Here is a 12,016-nt window from a genome sequence, read left to right on the forward strand (position 1 = left end):
GAGGTTGTCAGCATTATCTTCCTCTCTGCCCTCAGCCTCTAGCACATACCGATGGATCAAAGCAATTGCAGCCTCTAACATATTTTGAGTTAAAATTTGTGGGAAAAACAGACTGTAAGGTGTTTCAGTACTTTATACTGTTGTGCTGCAGATGCTGCCTGTATGATTGGACTATGATACATTCCACCTGACAGCTATGTTATTTGTACTTTATTGCTTTAATTCTGCTATTTCCCTTTTTTTCCCTTTCCATTTCCTCCCCTTTTAAGCCCCGAGGCTTGTCGCGCAAACCCGGTGCTCAAATGTAAACAGTACTGCAATTTCCATTTTTTTTTGTTTGTTTTAGACCCAGTGAGCACCACACAAACCCATTTAGCTAAGGTAAACATTAAGAAATAACTCTCCCTGGCCGTGAACATGCTTCTCATTTCATGAAATAAGTCAATGCAGCCTCAGACACACACCCTTGCTTAGCTGTGCTTAGCTAAGCTTATCTCTGCACCATAAGGCTCAAATGTGCTTACAACATGCCTTACACACCCCCTTTTTATGTATGTTGCTCCTCCTAGTTACACCATCATGCTAGAGCACCTACATAGTTAGGTGCAGTTTGGGACTTAGAAGATTTTTTGTGATTCAGTAAATTTCCCCTCATTTGCATAACCCACTGTCTTAGTCCATAGTTACTGCACTTACACAGAGCCTTTCCCCTTGACAAACCCTGTTCTCTGGTATTGTTTTCATTCTGCATGCCATACAGTATAATGGCAAAATGCAGATTTCCCTTAAAATTGAGTTTTTTACTTTTTTTTCAGCACAATCCCGTTTGCGTGCTGCTGCCCTATGCTTAAACAGCCGAGATCGACCAAAAATTAAATACATTTGATTTTTATAAAAAGGAAACAGTTTTCCATGCCAATGGCCATATATTTGACCATTGGCATGCCTAAACACTATAATACATGTTTTTTGAGAGCTGTCATGCCTCCATTTTGTTATTTACAGAAATGTATTCGGTTAGTAATCCAACACATTTCTGCAAATAACACTGTTCTTGCCTCAGATACCTGGCTTCTCGGTGAATCACTGCTTCACCTCATTTTTATGGTTTTCATCAGCAAATGAGGTAATTAGCATTCTGCTGTTGTATCGGTGCAGGAACAGTATAGGCATGCTCGCGCACATCAGATCAGCTGTTTGCTGGATCGCTCAGCAGCCATATTCCATGCAAAAATGGCTACACTGTTCCCACATGGAATTTGCAGCTTAATGAATCCCAGGGTATGATTTCCAGACTTCATATCCTTCAGAAAATACATGCTAATACAAATCCTGTTATTCTAGCAACTTTCTAAATTAAAAAAGCAGTATTTAAAATCTATCTCTATTCTGGGCCATTGTATCCCCATTATTTCAGGTTTTGTCCAGATTTCTTGCACTAAGAGGTTGAAAGGTATGCGTACCTCTCAACTGTTCAGATATTTGCAGAATTTCCTGATTTTTCCTCATATTTTTGGCCTATTACTCAAAATTTGTGATTTTCTGGCAAATCACTGAGGGATGAAATGACTAAATAATATCATACATTTGAGTTTCAGACTTCATTTCCTTTAGAAAATGCATGCTAAGACAAATATTATGTTAGCAGCTAAGTCTGTAAGAGCAATATTTAAAATCTGCCCCTATTTTTGGGTCCTTTGTACCCCCATTATCTTTTGCTTTGTTCAGATTTCTTATACTAAGAGGTTGAGAGGTAAGGAGACATGGTATGTAATTCTCTAGTTGGGGGGGAGGGGCAGATTAGTCAATTAACTTGATCAGGTTTGACCCTGTAACTTGGTTACAGGAGACCAGAGCCTGAATCCTGCACTCTGACTACCAGTCTGCTGATGGAATTGTGAGCTTCGATGGAGAGTAGAGACAAGAGCTTTGATCCTCTACACCAACTACCAGACTGCTGATGGAACTGTAAGTTTGAGATTTAGTACATTTTCAGGGAATTATGAGTTTCAGCACATTTTCAAGGGATTATGAGTTTCATTTCATTTCATGGAATTGTAAGTTTCAAGGGAAGATAAGTTTATTGTTGCTCATGTTAAGTCTGTTTTCAATGTGCAACTAATTGTTTTATGTATCAAATGGCAGTCACTGTTTATGTTGTAGAAATTGAAGGCAGTGTTAGTAGCATACTTGTCTTTGGTGCAGAAAGCTGGTGATTCTACTCCAACACCATGTAGATGGAGTGCTGATATTGCAGTGTCCTTTTGATTGCCAATTATTTGGTGCATTTTAAAGGGGGTAGGGGTTCTACACTCTTGAGTGTGTACTCCTTTGTGTGAGATGCTTAGTAACTATGAACTTGTCAGTTTTTCAGTCATTCCCTAATACAGAATTACCAGCTTATCAATTTTTTTAATGTAACATATGGAATTAATTCTTCAAGGGCAGGAGGCACTGAATTTGTAGATGAAACACTGAAATGTAAAGATTTGCCAGTAGCAACCTCTTCATTAGTTACAGATCTCTTTAATGTGGAATTATTAAGATGACTTACTTCTGCAGAAATTGTGTTTGTTGAGTGATATTAGTGGACTGTAACGTGGCATGCAATATGACAAACTATACTTATATAAAAGTAACTCAACAGTAAAGAGTTATTTTAGTTAGTAACTAGTATTAGTAATATATTACTTTGTTTAGAAAAGTAGTAAGTAATAGTAATATACAACTTTCACTGAAAAGTAACTAGTAATAGTAACTTATGACTTTTGTAAGTAATTAGCACAACATTGGTGCACATGAGCAAACTCACTTAATTGCCATCAGTCTGACATGCTGATATGACATTTATTATCAGGAAACCCTTTATTAATTCACACATTCATTTCATTTGTTTGTGACAATACCTATTGTTACCTCCTGCGCCAGATGCTGACACTACACAGCCCTGGGGAATACATCGCATCATGGTGTGATGTTATATGACAAAATTATCTCTGTGGCATAAGCACAATCATAGCAATCATCTTATTAGATTTTAAACATTCACCCTCCTCTATTACATATTTCTGTATACATCTCTTTGATTTCTGTGCACATTGTTCTCAGTACCCTTTTCTAGTCTGGTAACCCATGTACTGTAGTTACCCTTGCTGTTTCTCCTCCCCTTAAGTATTTCTATTTTCAGAATCCAGAATGAACTGGCACCTCATCTATGTACCATGTTCAATCATAGCCTCACCTCAGGCTTTGTGCCCATTGAATGGTGCACCATGACAGTTATCCCACTCCAGAAAGGGGGGACCACAACAGACCCCGGGAACTACCGCCCCATTAGCCTGACAAGCCTAGTCTGCAAGGCCATGGAACGTATCATCATGGAACTCATAAACAAAGACATTGGAGATCTCCAAACTCTGGACCCCACACAGTTTGAGTTTGTAAAAGGCAAATCATGTCTCCTAAACCTGATAGACTTATTTGAAGTAGTCACCAAAGCCATAGATGAGGGTAAGGTGGTTCTTACAGCCTATCTAGATCTCACCAAGGCATTCAACACCATCCCCGACTCTGGAATTATAGATAAACTAATTAAACTAGGTATAAATCCCTATGTCACAAGATGGGTTGCCAACTGGCTTACTGACAGAACCTACACTGTGAAAGTAGCAGAGTCCAAATCAGACTTCAGACCAGTGACAAGTGGAGTACCACAGGGTTCAGTCCTTGGTCCTCTCCTGTTTGGTATCTACTTCTCTAAAGTACAGGCTAACACAGGAGGTCTTTGGCTAACTAAATTTGCAGATGACTGCAAACTAGGAGCCATAATCAAAACTCCTAACGATGTGGACATCCTACAAATGGGCCTCACTGAGACAGATGCCTGGTGTCAAAGACATGGTCTCAAGCTCAATGCCAAAAAGTGCATTGTCATCCCCTTTGGTAAAAAATCTGTACCCATGAACTACCACATAGGTGGTAGTCTACTTAACACTGAAAGTGTGATAAGAGACCTTGGGACACAGGTGGACAGTAGTCTCTCCTTTGATAATCACATCGCCACAGTGGTCAGGAAATCCTTCTACATAGCACACCTCATCACAAAAGGTTTCTTATCCAGAAAAAAAGAGGTCATTGTTCCCCTCTACTCATCACTCATTAGACCCATTACAGAGTACAACACCCCTTTTGGTATGCACCTCACAAGACATCTACAGCAACTGGAAAGGCCACAAAAATACCTCACACTGATGCCTTATGCAGACCATCTCAAAAAACTCCAGCTTTACTCCATCGCATATCGTCTACTCAGAGGCAATCTCTGCCTAACTTACAAAGCTATGTCAAACCCAGAGCTGTTGGACATGCACCACTTAAAAAAATCCCAATCCCTCCGAGCTACACGCTCTAAGGACCTAAACCTTGTCACCACAATAAACAGAACATGCTGAAGGGATAGATTCCTGTCCTAGAGACTTCCCATACTCTGGAACAGACTACCTATGTATGTCAAACAGAGCTCCTCATTAGCACTCTTCAAGAAAAATCTTCACCCCGGGGATCATTTCTGTGGTTCTGCTTGACAGGGGCACAGGAAAATAATTTTCTTGGGTGGCGAAAGCCAGGGTACCTTTTTGGCTAGGCTTGTACAGGCCCTAGGGCCAATAGCCTAATACCTACCTATGAACCTATGAACCTATTCATATGTCTCATTTATATTCACAGTATACTCAGAAAGTTTTCCCTGCTTGTGTACAGCTTGTGTTATTTGCCTTATTTAGCAATTTGTGATGTCCATGTGAGCCCACTGAACAGGTTTGCCTATAGGCAGGCTTGTTTGTTTACTGCATGTGCTCATGCTGCTCAACACATTTTCCTGGCCACCAGCACTGTTACTGGCCACAAAAACTTGTTTGTATTTCTGTAGACATGATGAACAGCATGCATATGCAATTAGCACTGTTGTCCATTGTGCTAACACATAAACATCGTGTATGCTTCATGCGAAGCCTACCTACTCAATTGTTCATGATTTCCCACAATTTTCTTTATTTTGTGACACCATATCAGGATATATCAGGAAATATCACGTAAAAAACAGCCAATAAATAAAAAATGAAGACCAGGAACAGGCTGCCTTCTTTACAAGTAAAACGATGTTTTATTGACTTAAAGTGCATTTATTCCAGTACACTTTTCATCGGGTACATATGCCCGACTTCCTCAGAAGTTAAAAACAATGAACAACAGGGATTCAACAGTAACATATACTAAGTGAGTTAATTGGTGGGTTAGTCCTTCACCTTGTTGGTAATTTCGTTGCCATAGTGAAGTAAATTACTTCCCTGTTTACCACACCTTTAGTTTGTTTTCCCTCAGGAGCGGGTTACTACAAACCCACCAAGTGACATACAATGCACTTTAGTATAACAACTGAAAATCTAAACCATTAGTTAGCAGCAAACAAAATAAATTGAAATATAATATAGTATAAAATATAAATTGTTAAAAACACTACACAAATTGATTAATGAATTAAAACTGATATTACGAAGCTTGCCTCTTAACTTAGAGGAGGTCTACATGATAGAGTATATATGCATATCCCCTCAACACCAATATAATATACCTATCATAAATTCAAAAGTGCCTCCTTGAGTCATTTCCACAATCTAAGTCGTACGCATATCAGAATTTACGATAGGTATATTATATTGGTGTTGAGGGGATATGCATATATACTCTATCATATAGACCTCCTCTAAGTTAAGAGGCAAGCTTCATAATATCAGTTTTAATTCATTAATCAATTTGTGTAGTGTTTTTAACAATTTATATTTTATACTATATTATATTTCAATTTATTTTGTTTGCTGCTAACTAATGGTTTAGATTTTCAGTTGTTATACTAAAGTGCATTGTATGTCACTTGGTGGGTTTGTAGTAACCCGCTCCTGAGGGAAAACAAACTAAAGGTGTGGTAAACAGGGAAGTAATTTACTTCACTATGGCAACGAAATTACCAACAAGGTGAAGGACTAACCCACCAATTAACTCACTTAGTATATGTTACTGTTGAATCCCTGTTGTTCATTGTTTTTAACTTCTGAGGAAGTCGGGCATATGTACCCGACGAAAAGTGTACTGGAATAAACACACTTTAAGTCAATAAAACATCGTTTTACTTGTGAAGAAGGCAGCCTGTTCCTGGTCTTCATTTTTTATATATCAGGATATATATATCAAGTAAGACAGAGGCTCAATAGATGTGAAACAATGTATATAAAGTTTATATTCAAGAAAAAATACACCTGGTACCACCACAGCTCTTCAAATTCACGATCGTTTATTGAAACAATTGGAAATTCAAATCAGTAGTGTAAGTGATTTCGGGTTACTCCAAAAACCCTTCATCAGACATATTCAGTAACATTTCTCATCGTTTAAATATAAGAAAAGGCGCCAACAGTTTTTTAACTCAATTAATTTATGTACCTAAACTCACCACTAGATGGTAGCATTTAATCAAAAATTCAATTATTATAATGCATTCAGTGGATTATCTGAAAGTCTCATCATATATATAACAAAACATAAACATAAAAATATATTTAATATATTCATGACACATATAAAAATATAAAAAAAATATAAAAAAATATGAAAATATATGTGAACCCTTGTATCTCATGAACTAAAATACATATATAATGTGAAAAATGCACTTGTATAACATATAAAGGCTGATTTTCTCCTGGGTACATAAATAGTGTTTTAAAGGTTTATCTCTTAGGAAGGGTTTAATAGAGACCCTATCATTCAGTCCCTTTCCTTTATCTGACTGCATCCTAATTATCCATTTAATGTCATGTTGTTTTGTGTGATTATGTTTCCTAGTCTCTTACTCCTATTGACTAGTTCAATTACTGTCAATTTAAACTTATGACTTAAATCATTGTCAGGTGTGTGTGTTTAGCCAAAGCATTTGTTTCATTCTCCAGATTAATAGCATAGATGCGTTCCCTCACATTTTCTCTTAAGGTTCTATTGGTTTTATCTATGTAATACCTTATAGATTTCTCTCAACTAGCTAAATAGATGAGGTCCCTAGATTTAAAATCAGCATAATGCTTGAAAACATATGTCCTATCATTCTCTGTATGTGTGAAGCTACTAGAACCAGACATGTAAGAACACTGATTGCAGTTCCTACAAGGAAAAGTTCCATGTCTACTAGATGCCACCCTTACACATATTATTTTCTTCATAGCATAGTAACCTTTTTAGAGATTTACTATTACTATAACTATATCTGGCGTTAAAGCCAACAATAGTGCATATCTCTTCATTAGTGGTCAAAATAGCCCAATTTTTTTGTTGTCACTTTATCATTTTGTTATTATTAGAATATGATATATTCAATCTTATTTGTTCATTGGTGTGAGTCAGCTGCATATCTGCTTGTGTTAATATTGCTGCATTAGTGTCTCTTTTTCTAAAATAAGGTATTCCTTTTCCTAATCTATCCACCTTATTCATATCCTTCAATATCCCAACTTCTTGACTGGAATATCCCCTTGCAACAAATTCTTCACTAAGGAGATTCAATGTTTGTTCTCATATTGTATCATCACTAGTTAAATTAGATACTCTCCTTCCTTGATTGATTACTATATTCTGATAGATGTGCTTTGGATGCATACTTGTACGGTGAAGCAAACCATTTTTCCTACAGCTCTTTCTGTATACTCTAGTTGTAAATCTATAATTTTCTTTATTAATAAGTACATCTAGAAACTCAGTTCCTGTTTTTGACAATTTCCCTTCATATTTCAAGAAATTAGTGGTTTGATTTATATATTTAATAAATGCTTGCAGTTTCACCATACTTCCTTCCCATAGGAAAAAAAATGTCATCCACAAATCTCTTTTAATATTTAATTTTATTACAATATTCTGTATCTAAAATGTACATTTTTTCCTATTGAGCCATGACCAAATTTGCATACGAATTTGCACAAGGTATTCCCATGGCAACTCCCTTTTTTTTGTAGATAATATTCATTACCATACATAAAAACATTGTTCTCTAAAACCAACTCCGACAGCAACATACATCTCATTCTAATCGAGCTTGTCATGTTCCTTGCACATAATAGTTGCCTTAAAAATTCAAGACCTTCTTAATTAGGTATCATCGTAAATAAAGATTTCACATCTAATGTTAGTAGCCAAATATTTGATAAGTCCATCATATTATGTGTATATTCTGACATGCTTTTAAGAAATTCCTGAGTGTCCCTAGTTATTGTATTAATAGTTTTTACTATTTCCTTAAACTGTTTTTCTATATATATCGAAAGTGGCTCTGTTAGCCAACCTCTACTAGAGACTATAGGTCTCATTTTAGGGTTATGTATGTCTTTGGGAATTTTTGGTAGCCCTCTAAAGACTGGGACAGTAGGTAACTCAGCTAAAAAAATATTTGTACAATTCATGGTCAATTACCTCACACATCAATAAATCATAGAGATTACTATGCATATTGCTAATTATTTTATTTAACTGCATACCATTTATCAATCGATAGATATCATCATACAGCATTGATCGAATCACACTTTCATAATAACATTTGTCAAGAACGCAAATTCTTTATCTGCCAGTCTTATAACTATTTGATCATTATTACTTAAACTAACAAGTGCTTCACATTCATTCTTATTTAAGTTAAAAAGTTCTGAGTATCATTATATTTCCTGTCATTAGACATCTGTATGAAGTCTCTTTCACACGCCTGTTGAAATGCTTCTAAAAGTGGATGCATATTGGGAATAAATATACTTGGTTTCTTAAACAAAAACTGTCTGCTTGTATTATCATCTTTATAAAGCATTTTTAAGGCCACATTTCTTACAGACATTTTGATTTCAAGAATAAAATCAGTAACATCAGTTCCTTTAGATGGTATAAAGGATAACCCTTTATTTAAAAGTGACTTCTCAGAGTCTTTCAATTCATATTTAGATAGGTTAACAGTTAACTCTGATTCACTTGCCTTTGCATGTTGTCCTGTAGCAATATATGCTATTCTAATACCTTCCATTTTCTGCTGCCCCTGAGTGGTGTCCATTTTCTGTGGTCTCAAATCGGTAAAGGAAATTGATGAAAAACTGATTCCAAAACAGGTTCCTTTGTTTTTTTCTAACATCTCTTGTTATAGAGGAAGAGCCAGTCTAGTTGGTAGCATTCATTCGCTCATTCTCCACATTTGTATTATTGATCGCTTGGTTCTCCAATATCAAAGGCTCCTCTCTTCTATTATAGTTGCCCGAGTTGGATGCTTGCATGATGTCTGTCCCATTGCAGGACAATCGCTGTTCCAAATGCGTAGTTTCTGCCTCTCTGCTATCCTGCATGTTGGTTTCCATGTTATCTTGTCCATTTTCATATCTCCGCTTCTCGGAGATTTGAAAGGGGGCGTTGGTTGATTTAGCTCTTCTTGATTGGTTCTCAAAAGAAGGTTGGTTCAAATGCATGGTCGTTACTGGTTTTCTTGTTTCCCTTCGCTCTCACGGCCAAGAGAACACATTACCGACACTGAAATCCTTGAGATCATGTTCAAGTTTCTTCTTTTTATCTATAAGCAGTCTACACTCCAAAAAAATGGTTATATGTGATAATATGTCCTCATGAAACACTATAGAATCCCTTTCAGTCATTTGCAATATCATCTCAGTTTGTAGGATCATTATTTCATGGTTGATATTATTTTAAATTTTTATAAACTGTTCAATGAGTAGCTTCATGTATGAGAAGCTAGTATCAATATTAAGTTGCTGCCATTTGATTAAAAGTTCTGGATATAGACTGCCATATGTAGGCATCTTTAAAATTCTGAGCCCTCTTGGAACAACATGGAAGCAGAGACATGCCTCCATGTGCAAAAGTTTATAATTCAGCTGATTTATCTAAAAGAACTATACCACAAGAAGTATAAATCATTTAGCTAGCACATAACCTTTGTATGCTCACATAAAACAGCAACTGCAACTTCAGCATATTTCAGAAATGTTTTTGCACAATATGTTTTAGACGCTTCCGTATCATGGAATACTGCATGAATCCAGAGCTGGATTGTGGTGAAATGGAGCCCTAGGCAGGGTAAGGTGTTGGGCCCCCTAACCACCCTCCTCAGCAGCATCCCCCTGAAGCCATTCCTTTGATCCATAACTTGACTATTTCTCCCCAGTTACATCTGTCAGTGTACATACTATTTTCGTCTTTACTTCTGCAATGATTGCAGATATTTGGATATAATTTAAAATTTTTATTTCAAATTTTATTGCACAAACACCATTAGACATTTGCTAAACAAAACAATACAGTCTCGCAATAAATACATAGCATTAACATTAAACTTCACTGCCCTTGAAACTCACATTCATTGAAATGGCATTGAAACCCACATTCAAAGAAAATGCATCTGGACAGTGGCAGATAAGTTTACTTTTGGGCTGTTTTCAAACCATCAGCCCCCTTGCACACATTTTGGACCATGCACACATGCATGTGTTCTTTTATTCTTTTTTCTGATTGTGTTAAATTATATTATTTGTAGAATACAGCACCACTTGTTAAGAGTGCATTTTAAATTTGAAATTTTGAATATTTTTTTCAAGAAAGCAATGAAACAAAATGAATGAATCAATAAGGAAAAAACTACCCATTTCAGAAAATGTCAACCATAAAAGCCCCCTCAAACTTCAGTCATTACAATCTACCAATATCAGTCAATATGCACAATCTCTGCAGAAGTAAAAGTCATCTGAAAAATTCCACATTAAAGAGATCTGTAACTATTGAAAAGGTTGCTACTAGCAAACAATTTTATATTTCAGTGTTTCATCTACAAATTCTGTCTCTAATGCCCTTGAAAAATAAATTGCCTATGTTACATAAAAAATGGTAAGTGGCTAATATTGCAAGAGGGAAAGGATGGAAAACCAATAACAGGGTCATAGTTATTAGGCATTTCATGCAAAGGTGGACACACTCAAGGCTGCAGTACCCCCATCCCCCCTTAAAATGTACTACAGTATCAGGACTGCATCTACATGGTGTGGGAGTAGAACCCACACAATTCTACATCAAAAGAAAGTATGCTACTGATACTACTTTCAAATTCTCTAGCACAAACAGTAATGACCATTTGCTAAACAAAATAGTTGCACAATGAAAACAGACTTAGCATGAGCAGCAGTAAACTTCTGTTCCCCTAAAGCTCACAATTCCTTGAAAATGAACCAAAGCTTGCAATTCCTTGAGAATGTACTGAAACTCACAATTCATTTAAAATGGACTGAAAGTCACAATTACTTGAAAATACACTGAAACAAATAGTCTGGTAGTAGGTATAAAAGATTCAGGCTCTTGTCTCATGTAAGTAAGGTACAGGGTTTGAGCATGAGCCTGGTTAAATTAACTAACCCTAACTAGGGAAATTTATACACACACACACACACACACACACACACACACACACACACACACACACACACACACACACACACACTAACACACACGCACACACTTCTCTACCACTAACGCACAGCATAATGTTTGTCCTGAAAATTGTGTGGGCAGCTCCATTTCAGCTCTGTGTGCATCCCTAAAGAAGGAATGTAAGTTTGTGGTAACCACCTGGCTGGTGTGGCCTTACCTCATGCTGGATCTGGCAACCCCCTGGCCAGTGGGCCATCGCCTACTGCCAGATCTGGCAGCCCCCTTGCCAGTGGGCCCTTGCTTAGTGCTCGATCTAGCTGTGCATGACCCTTCTAGAGTGGAAACCATAAATGCCCACCTCTCACTGATATAATAATGCTACTTGAGAAAGTGCCTACATTTTATAATTTATTGTTCTAGTGATACCCCTGACCACAAAAAAGATAGCATAGTCATGCAACAAGGTACAGGGTTTAATTCTCACCCTTGAAAGGGAAATTGACTAAGCTAA

Source organism: Protopterus annectens, chromosome 12.part0 (assembly GCF_019279795.1).
Source record: "Protopterus annectens isolate FY-2018-M chromosome 12.part0, PAN1.0, whole genome shotgun sequence".
NCBI lineage: Eukaryota > Metazoa > Chordata > Ceratodontiformes > Protopteridae > Protopterus > Protopterus annectens.